Source organism: Cryptomeria japonica, unplaced genomic scaffold, assembly GCF_030272615.1.
Source record: "Cryptomeria japonica unplaced genomic scaffold, Sugi_1.0 HiC_scaffold_199, whole genome shotgun sequence".
NCBI lineage: Eukaryota > Viridiplantae > Streptophyta > Pinopsida > Cupressales > Cupressaceae > Cryptomeria > Cryptomeria japonica.
The window spans coordinates 95,001-110,000 of NW_026729021.1; the positions used below are offsets into that span (position 1 = coordinate 95,001).

The 15,000-nt window shown below is 59.6% G+C and overlaps 1 non-coding gene across 1 annotated transcript; it reads left to right on the forward strand.

Moving 5' to 3' along the window:
• Positions 1–11,996: 11,996 nt before the first annotated feature.
• Positions 11,997–12,115, forward strand: LOC131868245 (5S ribosomal RNA). The gene has a single exon (XR_009366736.1). It is a non-coding gene; the product is annotated as a 5S ribosomal RNA (ribosomal RNA).
• Positions 12,116–15,000: the final 2,885 nt, after the last annotated feature.

Sequence of the window (15,000 nt, forward strand, 5' to 3'; positions counted from 1 at the left end):
AGATGCGCACAGGAAATCGATCAGCCCTCACAATGGCCCAAGGCCAGAGATCGGACTGCTACGATTTACCCCAACAATCATCGTGCCACTCTTCGCAGAGAGGTGATAGACGCCAACGAGCCCGCGCATAGCAATCGAGGTGTAAAAAGGGCGTTGAAGGCAGGAAGCCTGGACGAAAGAGGCTACGAGGTCACCTCGAAGCGGTCTAAGAATCGGGCGCACTTGGGGCGACTACCAGTGCCAACCCCTTATCCCGCGGTGCGTCCGACACACAGAAATTTCCAAGGCGGCCAAGGAGCCTCCCCGCATAGCAATCGGGGTGTGAGGTTACGGATGCAGCATTGATAGCAATCGAGGTGTGAGGCGAAGGATGCAGAAGTGAGAGCCGAGGGATGTAGCAGAGATAGCAATCGGGGTGTGTGATGCAGAAGAGATAGCAATCGAGGTGTGCGGTGGGAAGGGCCCAGCAGCCAGAATGCATGAAGCGACGGATGAAGCAGTGATGACAACCGGGCTGTGAGGAGAGGAGGGATGCAGCCAAGAAAGCAATCAGGGCTCGAGGCAAGGGATGCATCAAGGATAGCAATCATGTTGTGAGGCGAGATTCCAAAGGCTAAACGTGAGAGGCTGCAGGGTCGACTCAGAGAGGTCTATGCATGTGAGAGGCTGAAAGCAAGGTCGACTCGGAGCGGTCTATGCATCGGGCGCGCTTGGGGCGACTACCAGTGCCAACCCCTTATCCCGCGACGCGTCCGACAAAGAGAACGTTCCAAGGCGGCAGAGGAGGTTACCAGCCGAAGGATGCAGTAGCAATAACAGGTATAGTTCCGCGGCGGCCGAGAAGACTCACCGCATAGGAATCGGGATGCGAGGCGAGGGATGCGGCGGGAAGGCCCCGACGGCTAAACGGAAGAGGCTGCAGGGCCGCCTCGGAATGGTCCAAGCATCGGATGCGATTGGGACGACTACCAGTGCCAACCCCTTATCCCGCGATGCGTCCGATACACAGATAGTTCCAAGGCGGCCGAGGAGCCTCACCGCATATCAATCGGGGTGCGAGGCGAGGGATGGGGCGGGAAGGCCCCAACGGCTAGACGGAAGAGGCTTCAGGGCCACCTCGGAATGGTCCAAGCATCGGACGCGCTTGGGGCGACTGCCAGTGCCAACCCCTTATCCCGCGATGCGTCCGATACACAGATGGTTCCAAGGCGGCCGAGGAGCCTCACCGCATAGCAATCGGGGGTGCGAGGCGAGGGATGGGGCGGGAAGGCCCCAACGGCTAGACGGAAGAGGCTTCAGGGCCGCCTAGGAATGGTCCAAGCATCGGACACGCTTGGGGCGACTACCAGTGACAGCCCCCTATCCCGCGATGCGTCCGATACGAAGATGGTTCCAAGGCGGCCGAGGAGCCTCACCGCATAGCAATCGGGGTGCGAGGTGGGGGATGCGGCGAGATGGCCCCAACGGCTAGACGGAAGAGGCCACAGGGCCGCGTCGGAATAGTCCAAGCATCGGACGCGCTTGGGGCGACTACCAGTGACAACCCCTTATCCCGCGATGCGTCCGATACGAAGATAGTTCCAAGGCGGCCGAGGAGCCTCACCGCATAGCAATCGGGGTGCGAGGTGGGGGATGCGGCGAGATGGCCCCAACGGCTAGACGGAAGAGGCTGCAGGGCCGCCTCGGAATAGTCCAAGCATCGGACGCGCTTGGGGCCACTACCAGTGACAACCCCTTATCCCGCAATGCGTCCGATACGAAGATAGTTCCAAGGCGGCCGAAGAGCCTCACCGCATAGCAATCGGGGTGCGAGGTGGGGGATGCGGCGAGATGGCCCCAACGGCTAGACGGAAGAGGCCACAGGGCCGCCTCGGAATAGTCCAAGCATCGGACGCGCTTGGGGCGACTACCAGTGACAACCCCTTATCCCGCGATGCGTCCGATACGAAGATAGTTCCCAGGCGGCCGAGGAGCCTCACCGCATAGCAATCGGGGTGCGAGGCGAGGGATGCGGCGAGATGGCCCCAAAGGCTAGACGGAAGAGGCTGCAGGGCTGCCTCGGAATAGTCCAAGCATCGGACGCGCTTGGGGCGACTACCACTGCCAACCCCTTATCCCGCGATGCGTCCGATACACAGATAGTTCCGAGGCGGCCGAGGAGGTGGGGGATGCAGCGAGATGGCCCCAACGGCTAGACGGAAGAGGCTGCAGGGCCGCCTCGGAATAGTCCAAGCATCGGACGCGCTTGGGGCGACTACCAGTGACAACCCCTTATCCCGCGATGCGTCCGATACACAGATAGTTCCGAGGCGGCCAAGGAGCCTCACCGCATAGCAATCGTGGTGCGAGGTGGGGGATGCGGCGAGATGGCCCCAACGGCTAGACGGAAGAGGCTGCAGGGCCGCCTCGGAATGGTCCAAGCATCGGATGCGCTTGGGGCGACTACCACTGCCAACCCCTTATCCCGCGATGCGTCCGATACACAGATAGTTCCAAGGCGGCCGAGGAGCCTCACAGCATAGCAATCAGGGTGCGAGGCGAGGGATGCGGCGAGAAAGCCCCAACGGCTAGAGGGAAGAGGCTTCAGGTCCGCCTCGGAATGGTCCAAGCATCGGACGCGCTTGGGGCGACTACCAGTGACAACCCCTTATCCCGCGACGCGTCCGATACACAGATAGTTCCAAGGCGGCCGAGGAGCCTCACCGCATAGCAATCGGGGTGCGAGGCGAGGGATGCGGCGAGAAGGACCCAACGGCTACACGGAAGAGGCTTCGGGGCCGCCTCGGAATGGTCCAAGCATCGGACGCGCTTGGGGCGACTACCAGTGACAACCCCTTATCCCGCGACGCGTCCGATACACAGATAGTTCCAAGGCGGCCGAGGAGCCTCACCGCATAGCAATCGGGGTGCGAGGCGAGGGATGCGGCGAGAAGGACCCAACGGCTACACGGAAGAGGCTTCGGGGCCGCCTCGGAATGGTCCAAGCATCGGACGCGCTTGGGGCGACTACCAGTGACAACCCCTTATCCCGCGACGCGTCCGATACACAGATAGTTCCAAGGCGGCCGAGGAGCCTCACCGCATAGCAATCGGGGTGCGAGGCGAGGGATGCGGCGAGAAGGACCCAACGGCTAGACGGAAGAGGCTTCGGGTCCGCCTCGGAATGGTCCAAGCATCGGACGCGCTTGGGGCGACTACCAGTGACAACCCCTTATCCCGCGACGCGTCCGATACACAGATAGTTCCAAGGCGGCCGAGGAGCCTCACCGCATAGCAATCGGGGTGCGAGGCGAGGGATGCGGCGAGAAGGACCCAACGGCTAGACGGAAGAGGCTTCGGGTCCGCCTCGGAATGGTCCAAGCATCGGACGCGCTTGGGGCGACTACCAGTGACAACCCCTTATCCCGCGACGCGTCCGATACACAGATAGTTCCAAGGCGGCCGAGGAGCCTCACCGCATAGCAATCGGGGTGCGAGGCGAGGGATGCGGCGAGAAGGACCCAACGGCTAGACGGAAGAGGCTTCGGGTCCGCCTCGGAATGGTCCAAGCATCGGACGCGCTTGGGGCGACTACCAGTGACAACCCCTTATCCCGCGACGCGTCCGATACACAGATAGTTCCGAGGCGGCCGAGGAGCCTCACCGCATAGCAATCGGGGTGCGAGGCGAAGGATGCGGCGAGAAGGACCCAACGGCTAGACGGAAGAGGCTTCGGGTCCGCCTCGGAATGGTCTAAGCATCGGACGCGCTTGGGGCGACTACCAGTGACAACCCCTTATCCCGCGACGCGTCCGATACACAGATAGTTCCAAGGCGGCCGAGGAGCCTCACCGCATAGCAATCGGGGTGCGAGGCGAGGGATGCGGCGAGAAGGACCCAACGGCTAGACGGAAGAGGCTTCAGGGCCGCCTCGGAATGGTCCAAGCATCGAACGCGCTTGGGGCGACTACCAGTGACAACCCCTTATCCCGCGACGCGTCCGATACACAGATAGTTCCGAGGCGGCCGAGGAGCCTCACCGCATAGCAATCGGGGTGCGAGGCGAGGGATGCGGCGAGAAGGACCCAACGGCTAGACGGAAGAGGCTTCAGGGCCGCCTCGGAATGGTCCAAGCATCGGACGCGCTTGGGGCGACTACCAGTGACAACCCCTTATCCCGCGACGCGTCCGATACACAGATAGTTCCGAGGCGGCCGAGGAGCCTCACCGCATAGCAATCGGGGTGCGAGGCGAGGGATGCGGCGAGAAGGACCCAACGGCTAGACGGAAGAGGCTTCAGGGCCGCCTCGGAATGGTCCAAGCATCGGACGCGCTTGGGGCGACTACCAATGACAACCCCTTATCCCGCGACGCGTCCGATACACAGATAGTTCCGAGGCGGCCGAGGAGCCTCACCGCATAGCAATCGGGGTGCGAGGCGAGGGATGCGGCGAGAAGGACCCAACGGCTAGACGGAAGAGGCTTCAGGGCCGCCTCGGAATGGTCCAAGCATCGGACGCGCTTGGGGCGACTACCAGTGACAACCCCTTATCCCGCGACGCGTCCGATACACAGATAGTTCCGAGGCGGCCGAGGAGCCTCACCGCATAGCAATCGGGGTGCGAGGCGAGGGATGCGGCGAGAAGGACCCAACGGCTAGACGGAAGAGGCTTCAGGGCCGCCTCGGAATGGTCCAAGCATCGGACGCGCTTGGGGCGACTACCGTTGCCAACCCCTTATCCCGCGATGCGTCTGATACACAGATAGTTCCGAGGCGGCCGAGGAGCCTCACCGCATAGCAATCGGGTTGCGAGGCAGATTATTGGGAAGGGAACCCCCTGGGATGCGGCTCAAGCAGTGCCCAAAGGGACTGGAATGCGGAATCACATCGAGAGACCCAAATGCTATACGAGGGCTCAAATCGAATTATCGATTTGGCCACGACATGGACGCATCGGAACGACTACCTTTGCCGAACCACTCGCAATTGCATCCATACCGAAACCAATAGACATTTCCGTTAGAGCCCTCGCATAGCATTCGGGAATCTCGCATGCCCCTCTAAATCGACCAATGCTGGCGCTCAATGAAAATCCGAGCGCTACCACCGTTCGAGCGCCAGCATTGGTCGAGTTAGAGGGGCACGGGGGAGAATGCTCCAGTCAACACCTCCCCTATATAAGTTATTTGTCCGATTCTCGCACAACCGTAGTCTGCCTCGTCGAATCAAACAACGGTCCCAGATTCCGACTTCCGTTCCGTAGAGACCCAAAAGCTAGATGGAGGCTCGCAAGAAAGAGAGTCGGCGCATAGCAATCGGGTTTCTCGAACGTTTAGGGACCGAGCTCACTTGCGGATAGGGCAAAATCCGCCAAGCAACCCAAAAGCTAGACGGGGGCTCGAATCGAATCGCCTAGGCGGCCACAACAACGACGTGTTGGATCGACTACCAGTGCCAAACCATTCAGCAAGACTAGTCTGTGTCGAGGCCGGATAGAGATTCTCAGAGAGCGCCCGCATAGCATTTAGGAGACCTGCCGCGTCCCTCACACTCGACAAATGGTGGTGCACGTTTATAAATCCGAGCGATCCCAACCCTTTCAAGCACCAACATCGGTCGAGATAGAGGGGCACGGAGGGGGCTGCGTGAGACAACACAGTCCCCTATATAAGTTATTTGTCCGATTCTCACACATCCGAAGAATGGTCATCAAATCGGACAACAGCCCAAACTTCCGACTTCCGTCCCAGAAAGCCCAAGAGCTATCTAAAACGTTCATGGCCGGAACTCGATCGCGGCTATACCAGTCCGCCAAGCAACCCAAAAGCTAGACTGGAGCTCTAGTCGAATCACCTCTGTGGCCATTGCAAGGACGTGTTGGAGCGACTACCATTGCCGAACCATTCCGCAGGTCGAGTCCATACCAAGGCCGCATAGAGATTCACGATGAGCTCCTGCATAGCAATCAGGAGACTTGCCGTGTCCATCACAATCGATAAATCCTGGTGCAAGATTTTTGCATCCGAGCGCTCCAACCAGTCGAGCACCAGCATCAATCGACATAAACGGGCACGGGGGGAGGATGCTCGAGAACACTACCTCCCCTATATAAGTTATTTGTCCGATTCTCAAGCAGCCGAAGTCTGGTCATCGAATCGGGTCAAAGACCACAACTTCCGACTTTACCCACAATGCAAGTCATCGAATCGAACATCGGCCCCCGAGTCGGACTCCATGCGTATGTCAGGTCATCGGACCCAAATTCCGCCTTCCTGCGCATGGCGGGCCATCAATATCAACTCGGTCATCGGACCCAAACTCCGCCTTTTTGCGTATGGCACGCCTTCAAATCGGTCATCGGACCCAAATTCCGCCTTCCTGTGCATGGCGGGCCATCAACATCAACTCGGTCATCGGACCCAAATTCCGCCTTTCTGCGCATGGCACGCCATCAACTCGGTCATCGGACCCAAATTCCGCCTTCCTGCGCATGGCAGGTCATCGGACACAAATTCAGACCTCGCCAATATGCCTACGTATCGAATCGGTCATCGGACCCAACTTCCGACTTCATCCATACTGTAGGGTCTTTGAGGTTGGCGCGGTGCGCTCAACCCAGGGAGTCGACCCATCGAAGCATACACCTCCCCTATATAAGCTATTTGTCCGATTCCCACACCTGTGTAGTTTGCACCTCTGACCAGGACATCGACCCCAACTTCCGAACTCGACTGCAACGACGGCACCAGCGCCTTGGTGCGCACCTTGCGACGCACAGTCCCAACATTCGCCTTCCTGCACATGGCAGGTCATCGGACCCAAATTCCGACCTCGCGAGTATGCCTACATATCGAATCGGTCATCGGACCCAACTTCCGACTTCATCCATACCGTAGGGTCTTTGAGGTTGGCGCGGTGCGCTCAACCCGGGGAGTCGACCCAACGAAGCATACACCTCCCCTATATAAGCTATTTGTCCGATTCCCACACCTGTGTAGTTTGCACCTCCGATCAAGACATCGACCCCAACTTCCGAACTCGCCTCCAACGACCGAACCAGCGCCTTGGTGCGCACCTTGCAACGCACAGTGCCAACATTCGCCTTCCTGCACGTGGCAGGTCATCGGACCCAAATTCCGACCTCGCGAGTATGCCTACATATCGAATCGGTCATCGGACCCAACTTCCGACTTCATCCATACCGTAGGGTCTTTGAGGTTGGCGCGGTGCGCTCAACCCGGGGAGTCGACCCAACGAAGCATACACCTCCCCTATATAAGCTATTTGTCCGATTCCCACACCTGTGTAGCTTGCACCTCCGATCAGGACATCGACCCCAACTTCCGAACTCGACTAAAAAGACCGCACCAGCGCCTTGGTGTGCACCTTGCAACGCACAGTGTCAACATTCGCCTTCCTGCACATGGCAGGTCATCGGACCCAAATTCCGACCTCATGAGCATACCTACTAATCGAATTGGTCATCGGACCCAACTTCCGACTTCATCCATACCGTAGGGTCTTTGAGGTTGGCGCGGTGCGCTCAACCTGGGGAGTCGACCCATCGAAGCATACACCTCCCCTATATAAGCTATTTGTCCGATTCCGACACCTGTGTAGTTTGCACCTCCGCTCAGGACATCGACCCCAACTTCCGAACTCGCCTGCAACGACCGAACCAGCGCCTTGGTGCGCACCAAAAGTGCGCACTTTTGGAGGGCACTTTTGTGCGCTCCAAAGGTGCGCACTTTTGGAGGGCACTTTTCTGCGCTCCAAAGGTGCGCACTTTTGGAGGGCACTTTTTGGAGGGCACTTTTCTGCGCTCCAAAGGTGCGCACTTTTGGAGGGCACTTTTTGGAGGGCACTTTTCTGCGCTCCAAAGGTGCGCACTTTTGGAGGGCACTTTTTGGAGGGCACTTTTCTGCGCTCCAAAGGTGCGCACTTTTGGAGGGCACTTTTTGGAGGGCACTTTTCTGCGCTCCAAAGGTGCGCACTTTTGGAGGGCACTTTTTGGAGGGCACTTTTCTGCGCTCCAAAGGTGCGCACTTTTGGAGGGCACTTTTCTGCGCTCCAAAGGTGCGCACTTTTGGAGGGCACTTTTTGGAGGGCACTTTTCTGCGCTCCAAAGGTGCGCACTTTTGGAGGGCACTTTTTGGAGGGCACTTTTCTGCGCTCCAAAGGTGCGCACTTTTGGAGGGCACTTTTTGGAGGGCACTTTTCTGCGCTCCAAAGGTGCGCACTTTTGGAGGGCACTTTTGTGCACTCCAAAGGTGCGCACTTTTGGAGGGCACTTTTCCTGTGCTCCAAAGGTGCACACCTAGGTGAGCACCTTCGACCACACCTTGTAGCACACCAAACTCTGACTTTCGACTTCATCCGCAATGCAGGGTCTTTGAGGTTGGCGCAATGCGCACAACCAGGGGAGTCGACCCATCAAACCCAACACCTCCCCTATATAAGCTATTTGTCTGATTCTCATACATGCGTAGCCTGCAGGAGCAATTAGGACATCGACCCCAACTTTCGGCTTCTAAACGAAAACAAGGTCTTTGAGGTTGGTGTAATGCGAACAACTAGGGGAGTCAACCCATCAAACCCAACACCTCCCCTATATAAGCTATTTGTCTGATTCTCATACATGTGTAGTCTACAGGAGCAATTAGGACATCGACCCCAACTTTTGACTTCTTAACGAAAACAAGGTCTTTGAGGTTGACGTAATGCGCACAACCAGGGGAGTCGACCCATCAAACCCAACACCTCCCCTATATAAGCTATTTGTCCGATTCTCATACATGTGTAGCCTGCAGGAGCCATTAGGACATTGACCCCAACTTTTGACTTCTTAACGAAAACAAGGTCTTTGAGGTTGGCGTAATGCGCACAACCAAGGGAGTTGACCCATCAAACCCAACACCTCCCCTATATAAGCTATTTGTCTGATTCTCATACATGTGTAGCCTGCAACAACGATTAGGACATCCACCCCAACTTCTGAATTCGTCTGCGTTGACCGCACCAAAGGTGCACGCCTTGGTGCTCACCAAAATCCGACTTCCGACTTCTTCTGCTATGCGGGGTCTTTGAGGTTGGCGCAGTGCGCACAACCAGGGGAGTCAACCCACCGAATGCAACACCTCCCCTATATAAGCTATTTGTCTGATTCTCATACATGCGTAGACTGCAGCAATGATTAGGACATCCACCCCAACTTTTGACTTCTTAAACAAGACAGGGTCTTTGAAGTTGGTGCAGTGCACACAACCAGGGGAGTCGACCCATCAAACGCAACACCTCCCCTATATAAAGCTATTTGTCCGATTCTCATACGTGTAGTCTGCAGCAGCGATTAGGACATCGACCCCAACTTCCGAATTCGTTTGCATTGACCGCACCAAAGGTGCACGCCTTGGTGTGCACCCTGGAGTGCACTTTGGTGCTCACCTCGGTGCACACTTTGGTGTGCACCTCGGTGTGCACCAAAGGTGCGCACCTTGGAGCGCACCAAAGGTGTACACTTTGGAGCGCACCACATAGGGTCTTTGAGAGGTTGGCGCAGTGCGCACACCAAGGTGGGTGTTGAGGTGCGTGCCGAGGTGGGTGGGTGCTAGGGTGCGCTCCATGGTGGGTGCCAGGGTGGGTGCGTGCTAGGGTGGATTCCAAAGAGGGTCATAGGGTGGGTGCCAAGGTGGGTTGGTGATATAGTGGGTTCAAAGGTGGGTACTAGGGTGGGTTCCAAGGTGGGTCACAAGTTGGGTGCCAGGATGCGTGGGTGTTAGGTTGGGTGCCAAGGTGGGCTCCTGCGTGGGTGGGTGCTAGGGTGGGTTTCAAGGTGGACGCGAGGGCGGGTGCCAAGGTGGGTAACAAGTTGGGTGTTAGGATGGGTGAGTGCTAGAGTGGGTGCCAAGGTGGGTGGGTGCTAAGGTGGATGCCAAGGTGGTTCACAGGGTGGGTGGGTTCTAGGGTGAGTTCCAAGGTGGGTCACAGGTTCAGTGCTAGGGTGGGTGTCAAGGCGGGTGTCGAGGTGCCTGGGTGCTAGGGTGTGGATGCCAATGTGGGTCATAGGGTGGGTACTAGGGTGGGCTGCAATGTGGGTGCCAAGGTGGGTAACATGCTCGGTGGGTTCTAAATTGGGTGCCAGGGTGGGTGTGCACCCACCTTGCCCGAGGTGGGTGCCAAGGTGCCAGTGTGGGTGGGTGCTAAGGTGGATGCCAAGGTGGGTGAGAAGGTGGGTGATAGGTTGAGTGGTAGGATGGGTGGGTGCCAAGATGGGTCACAGGGTGGGTGCAAGGGTGGGTAGGTGCTAGGGTTGGTGTCAGGGTGGGTGGGTGCTAGGTTGGGTTCCAAGGTGGGTGCGAGGGTGAGTGTCAAGGTGGGTCACAGGTTAGGTGCTAGGATGGGTGAGTGCTAGGGTGCAAAGGTGCCAGGGTGGGTGTTAGGATGGGTCGATGCTAGGGTGAGTGGCAAGGTGGGTCCACAAGTGTCAAGGTGGGTGCCGAGGTGGGTGCCAAGTCGGCGACTGCTATGGTGGATGCCAAGGTGGGTCACGGGGTGGGTGCCAAGTTGCTAGGTTGGGTTCCAAGGTGGGTGCCAACGTGGGTGCTAGGGTGCGTGGGTTAAAGGGTGTGTCACAACGTGGGTGCCAGGATGGGTGCGCACCCACACTGGCCAAGACGGGTGCGGGTGCAAGGTTGGGTTCCAAGCCCGGTCACAGGCTGGGTGCTAGGATGGGTGGGTGCCAAGGTGGGCACCAGGGTGGGTGCACCCACCCTGGCCAAGGTGGGTCACGGGGTGGGTCCTAGGGTGGGTAACGGGGTGGGTACTAAGGTGCGTGCCAAGGTGGGTCATAGGGTGGGTGCCAAGGTGGGCACCAGGGTGGGTGTGCACCAACCCTAGCCAGGGTAGGTCACGGGGTGGTTGTCGGGGTGGGCGTCAAGGAGCCAAGGTGGGTGGCAAGTAGCCAAGTTGCATGCCAAGGTGGGTGTCGGGGTGGGTGCCAAGGATCCAAGGTGGGTGCCAAGGAACCAAGGTGGGTGTCTGGGTGGGTGCCGAGGTGGGAGCCAGGGTGGGTCCCAAGGTGAGTGCAAAGGTGGGTGCCAGGGTCAAGGTGAGTGCCAATGTGGGTTCCAAGGTGCCAGGGTCAGGGTGAGTGCCAATGTGGGTTCAAAGGTGCTAAGTTGGGTGCGAGGTTGGGTGCGAGGGTGGGTGGGTGCCAAGGTGTGCTAGGTGGAAGCCCGGGTGGGTCGGCATCCCATGGGTGTCGAGTTGGGTGCCTGATGGGTGCTTCTTGTCAAGTTTTAGTCGTCGGGACTCATTTCGAGCCTTAGAGGTCGTTTCTTGTCCGGTTGCCCTGTCTTCGACCTGGGAACCCAATTTTGGTCCTCGGGTCCCATTTTTTTTTGTCTCGCATCCCACTTTTGGCCTGTGGCCTTTTCGGGGTCGATTCTCGTTTTGGGCATCAGAGCATGTTTCTTCTCCTAAAACCCAATATTTGTTTATTAAGTCTCGGAACACATTTTTGTTCTCGTGGACCCATCATGGGTCTTGGAACGCATTTGTGGTCCTTGGGTCCCATTTTGCATCCCGAAACTTGTGTTTTGGTGCTTGATCCCTATTTTGGGTGCCCACCTTGCACCAAGTGCGCACCCGGGGCAAACCGAGCGCCTTGGTGCACCGGGGCAAGATCGAGCGTGCACCCGAGGTGCCCCGAACATGCACCAAGGTGCACTCGGCCCACATGTGAGCGCAGGTCGTTGCGCCCGAGGTGGTGTGTGGGCACCGCGTTGCAGACGGGACACTGCACGCACACGACGCCCCCTCCAGGTGCACGCACGTAGGCCGGGCCGGGTGCACACCCGACGCCCTAGCAAGGTGCGCGCACCCGGGCAGGGCTCACACTTGGCGAACGGGGCGCACTTCGCGAGGGAGGGTGTGCACCTCGACGGGGGTGGGTGGCCGGGGTGGATTCGCACGTGGGTCGCGGTTTGCTAAGTACACACTGCGACAAGCTCATAACGGGTGCGATCATACCAGCGTTAGTGCACCGGATCCCATCAGAACTCCGCAGTTAAGCGCGCTTGGGCCGGAGTAGTACTGGGATGGGTGACCTCCCGGGAAGTCCCGGTGTTGCACCCTTTTTTAGTTTTTCGCCGGGCGTCGCAATGCTATTTGAATAAACCTTTTGCCCGTTTGCGTTCTCGTCGGGGCCGGGCCGGGCCGGGGTGCGCTGCCCGCACTACCGCGCGCGCGGGGGGCGACACCGAGCGCGCACCCGAGGCGCCCCGAGCACACAGGCCACGGTGCAACCCGGGCGTTGTGCGCGCACCCCGGTGCGCCCGAGGTGCTGCGCGCGCACCCAGGTGAAATCGGTGTGCACCTCGGCCAGTGCGCGCTCGGTCGAGTCGCGCACGTTGGCCAAGGTGCACGGTGATGTTTCTTACTCTAAGGTTCCGCACCAGACGCCCGGGACAGGTGAGCGAAGCTGGGCGGGGCCGGGTGCGCGGCCGGGGCAGGTGCACGCAGCTGGAGAGAGCTTTGGAGCACACTTCGGAGCGCACCAATGATGCGCTCCATTCAAAAGTTTCCTGAAAAGGCAAAAAAAGTTGAGATTATAGAATTTCCCACTTGAGAGATTGTAAAAAAAAAAAATTTAAAATGAAGGAAACGCGGGTGCCAAGGTGTGCGCAGCCCAGCCAAGGTGTGCGCACCAAGGCGCCCACCCTGGCGAAGGTGCACGCAAGGTGCGCACCCGAGGCAAACCGGACAATTAACCCAACTTTCGACTTCGCGCGCACCTTGGAGCGCACTTCGGAGCGCTCCTTGGTGCGCACCAATCTTGGGCACCTCGGAGTGCACCATGGCGCCCACCAAGGTGCGCACCCGGGGCAAACCGAGCTCCGACTTCGTGCGCACCTTGGAGCGCACGAAAGGTGCGCACCATGGCGCCCACCAAGGTGCGCAGCCCAGCCAAGGCGTGCGCATCAAGGTGCGCACCCTGGCGAAGGTGCGCACCCGGGGCAAACCGAGCTCCGACTTCGTGCGCACCTTGGAGCGCACAAAAGGTGCGCAACCCAGCCAAGGTGTGCGCACCCCGGTCAAACCGAGCTCCGAATCGTGCGCACCAGAGGTGCACGCCATCGTGCGCACCTTGGAGCACACTTCGGAGCCCTCCTTGGTGCGCGCCGATGTTGCGCACCTCGGAGCGCACCCGGGGAAAACAATGCAATTAACCCGACTTTCGACTTCGTGGGCACCTCGGAGCGCTCTCGGGTTCGCACCTCGGAGCACACCGAGGTGCGCACCTTTGATGCGCTGCCTTCACCAATTTCCAGAAAAGGCAAGAAAACATTGAGAAGGTGTGCGCACCGAGGTGCCCACCCTGGCGAAGGTGCACGCGAGGTGCGCACCCGGGGCAAACCGGGCTCCGACTTCGTGCACGCCGCACCTTGGAGCACACTTCGGAGCGCTCCTTGGTGCGCACCAGGGCGCGCAACCCAGCCGAGGTGCCCACCCCGGCGAAGGTGCACGCGAGGTGCGCACCCGGGGCAAACCGGGCTCCGACTTCGTGCACGCCATGGTGCCCACCGCGGCGAAGGTGCACGCGAGGTGCGCACCCGGGGCAAACCGGGCTCCGACTTCGTGCACGCCGCACCTTGGAGCACACTTCGGAGCGCTCCTTGGTGCGCACCATGGTGCCCACCAGGGCGCGCAACCCCGCCGAAGGTGCACGCGAGGTGCGCACCCGGGGCAAACCGGGCTCCGACTTCGTGCACGCCGCACCTTGGAGCACACTTCGGAGCGCTCCTTGGTGCGCACCATGGTGCCCACCAGGGCGCGCAACCCCGCCGAAGGTGCACGCGAGGTGCGCACCCGGGGCAAACCGGGCTCCGACTTCGTGCACGCCATGGTGCGCACCGCGGCGAAGGTGCGCACCCGGGGCAAACCGGGCTCCGACTTCGTGCACGCCGCACCTTGGAGCACACTTCGGAGCGCTCCTTGGTGCGCACCAGGGCGCGCAACCCAGCCGAGGTGCCCACCCCGGCGAAGGTGCACGCGAGGTGCGTACCCGGGGCAAACCGGGCTCCGACTTCGTGCACGCCGCACCTTGGAGCACACTTCGGAGCGCTCCTTGGTGCGCACCATGGTGCCCACCAGGCCGCGCAACCCAGCCAAGGTGTGCGCACCAAGGTGCACGCGAGGTGCGCACCCGGGGCAAACCGGGGTCCGACTTCGTGCACGCCGCACCTTGGAGCACACATCGGGGCGCTCCCGGGTTCGCACCGGCGTTGCGCACCGTGGTGGGCACCTCGGAGCACACCAAGGTGGGCAGCGAGGTGCGCACCTTTGATGCGATGCCTTCACTAATTTCCATAAAAGGCAAAAAAAAAACGAGATTTTAAAATTTCCGTTTTGAAAGATAGTGAGAAAAAGGGAATGCTGGTGCCATCTTGAGCCCGCCCTGGTGCGCAGCCCAGCCAAGGTGTGCGCACCAAGGTGCCCACCCTGGCGAAGGTGCGCGCCCGGGCAATTAACCCAACTTCCAACTTCGCGCGCGCCAGGGTGGGAGCGCACCCAACAACCGGGCCTGGGAAGAGCCAATGCGAGAAACCCCACCAAACGCTCTGACAAAAAAAGAGGGGGCGCTCCAGTAACCCCGCTTCGGAGCGCACCCTGGGCAAACCCAGCCAAGGTGCCCACCCCGGCCAAGGTGCAGGCGAGGTGCGCACCCGGGGCAAACCGGGCTCCGACAACGTGCACGCCGCACCTTGGAGCACACTTCGTAGCGCTCCCGGGTGCGCACCTCAGAGCACACCAAGGTGGGCAGCGAGGTGCGCACCTTTGATGCGCTGCCTTCACTAATTTCCAGAAAAGGCAAAAAAAAAAGGAGATTTTAAAATTTCCGTTTTGAAAGATAGTGAAAAAAACGGAACGCGCGTGCCATCTTGAGCCCGCCCTGGTGCGCAGCCCAGGTAAGGTGCCCACCCTGGCAAAGGTGCGCACCCGGGCAATTAACCCTACTT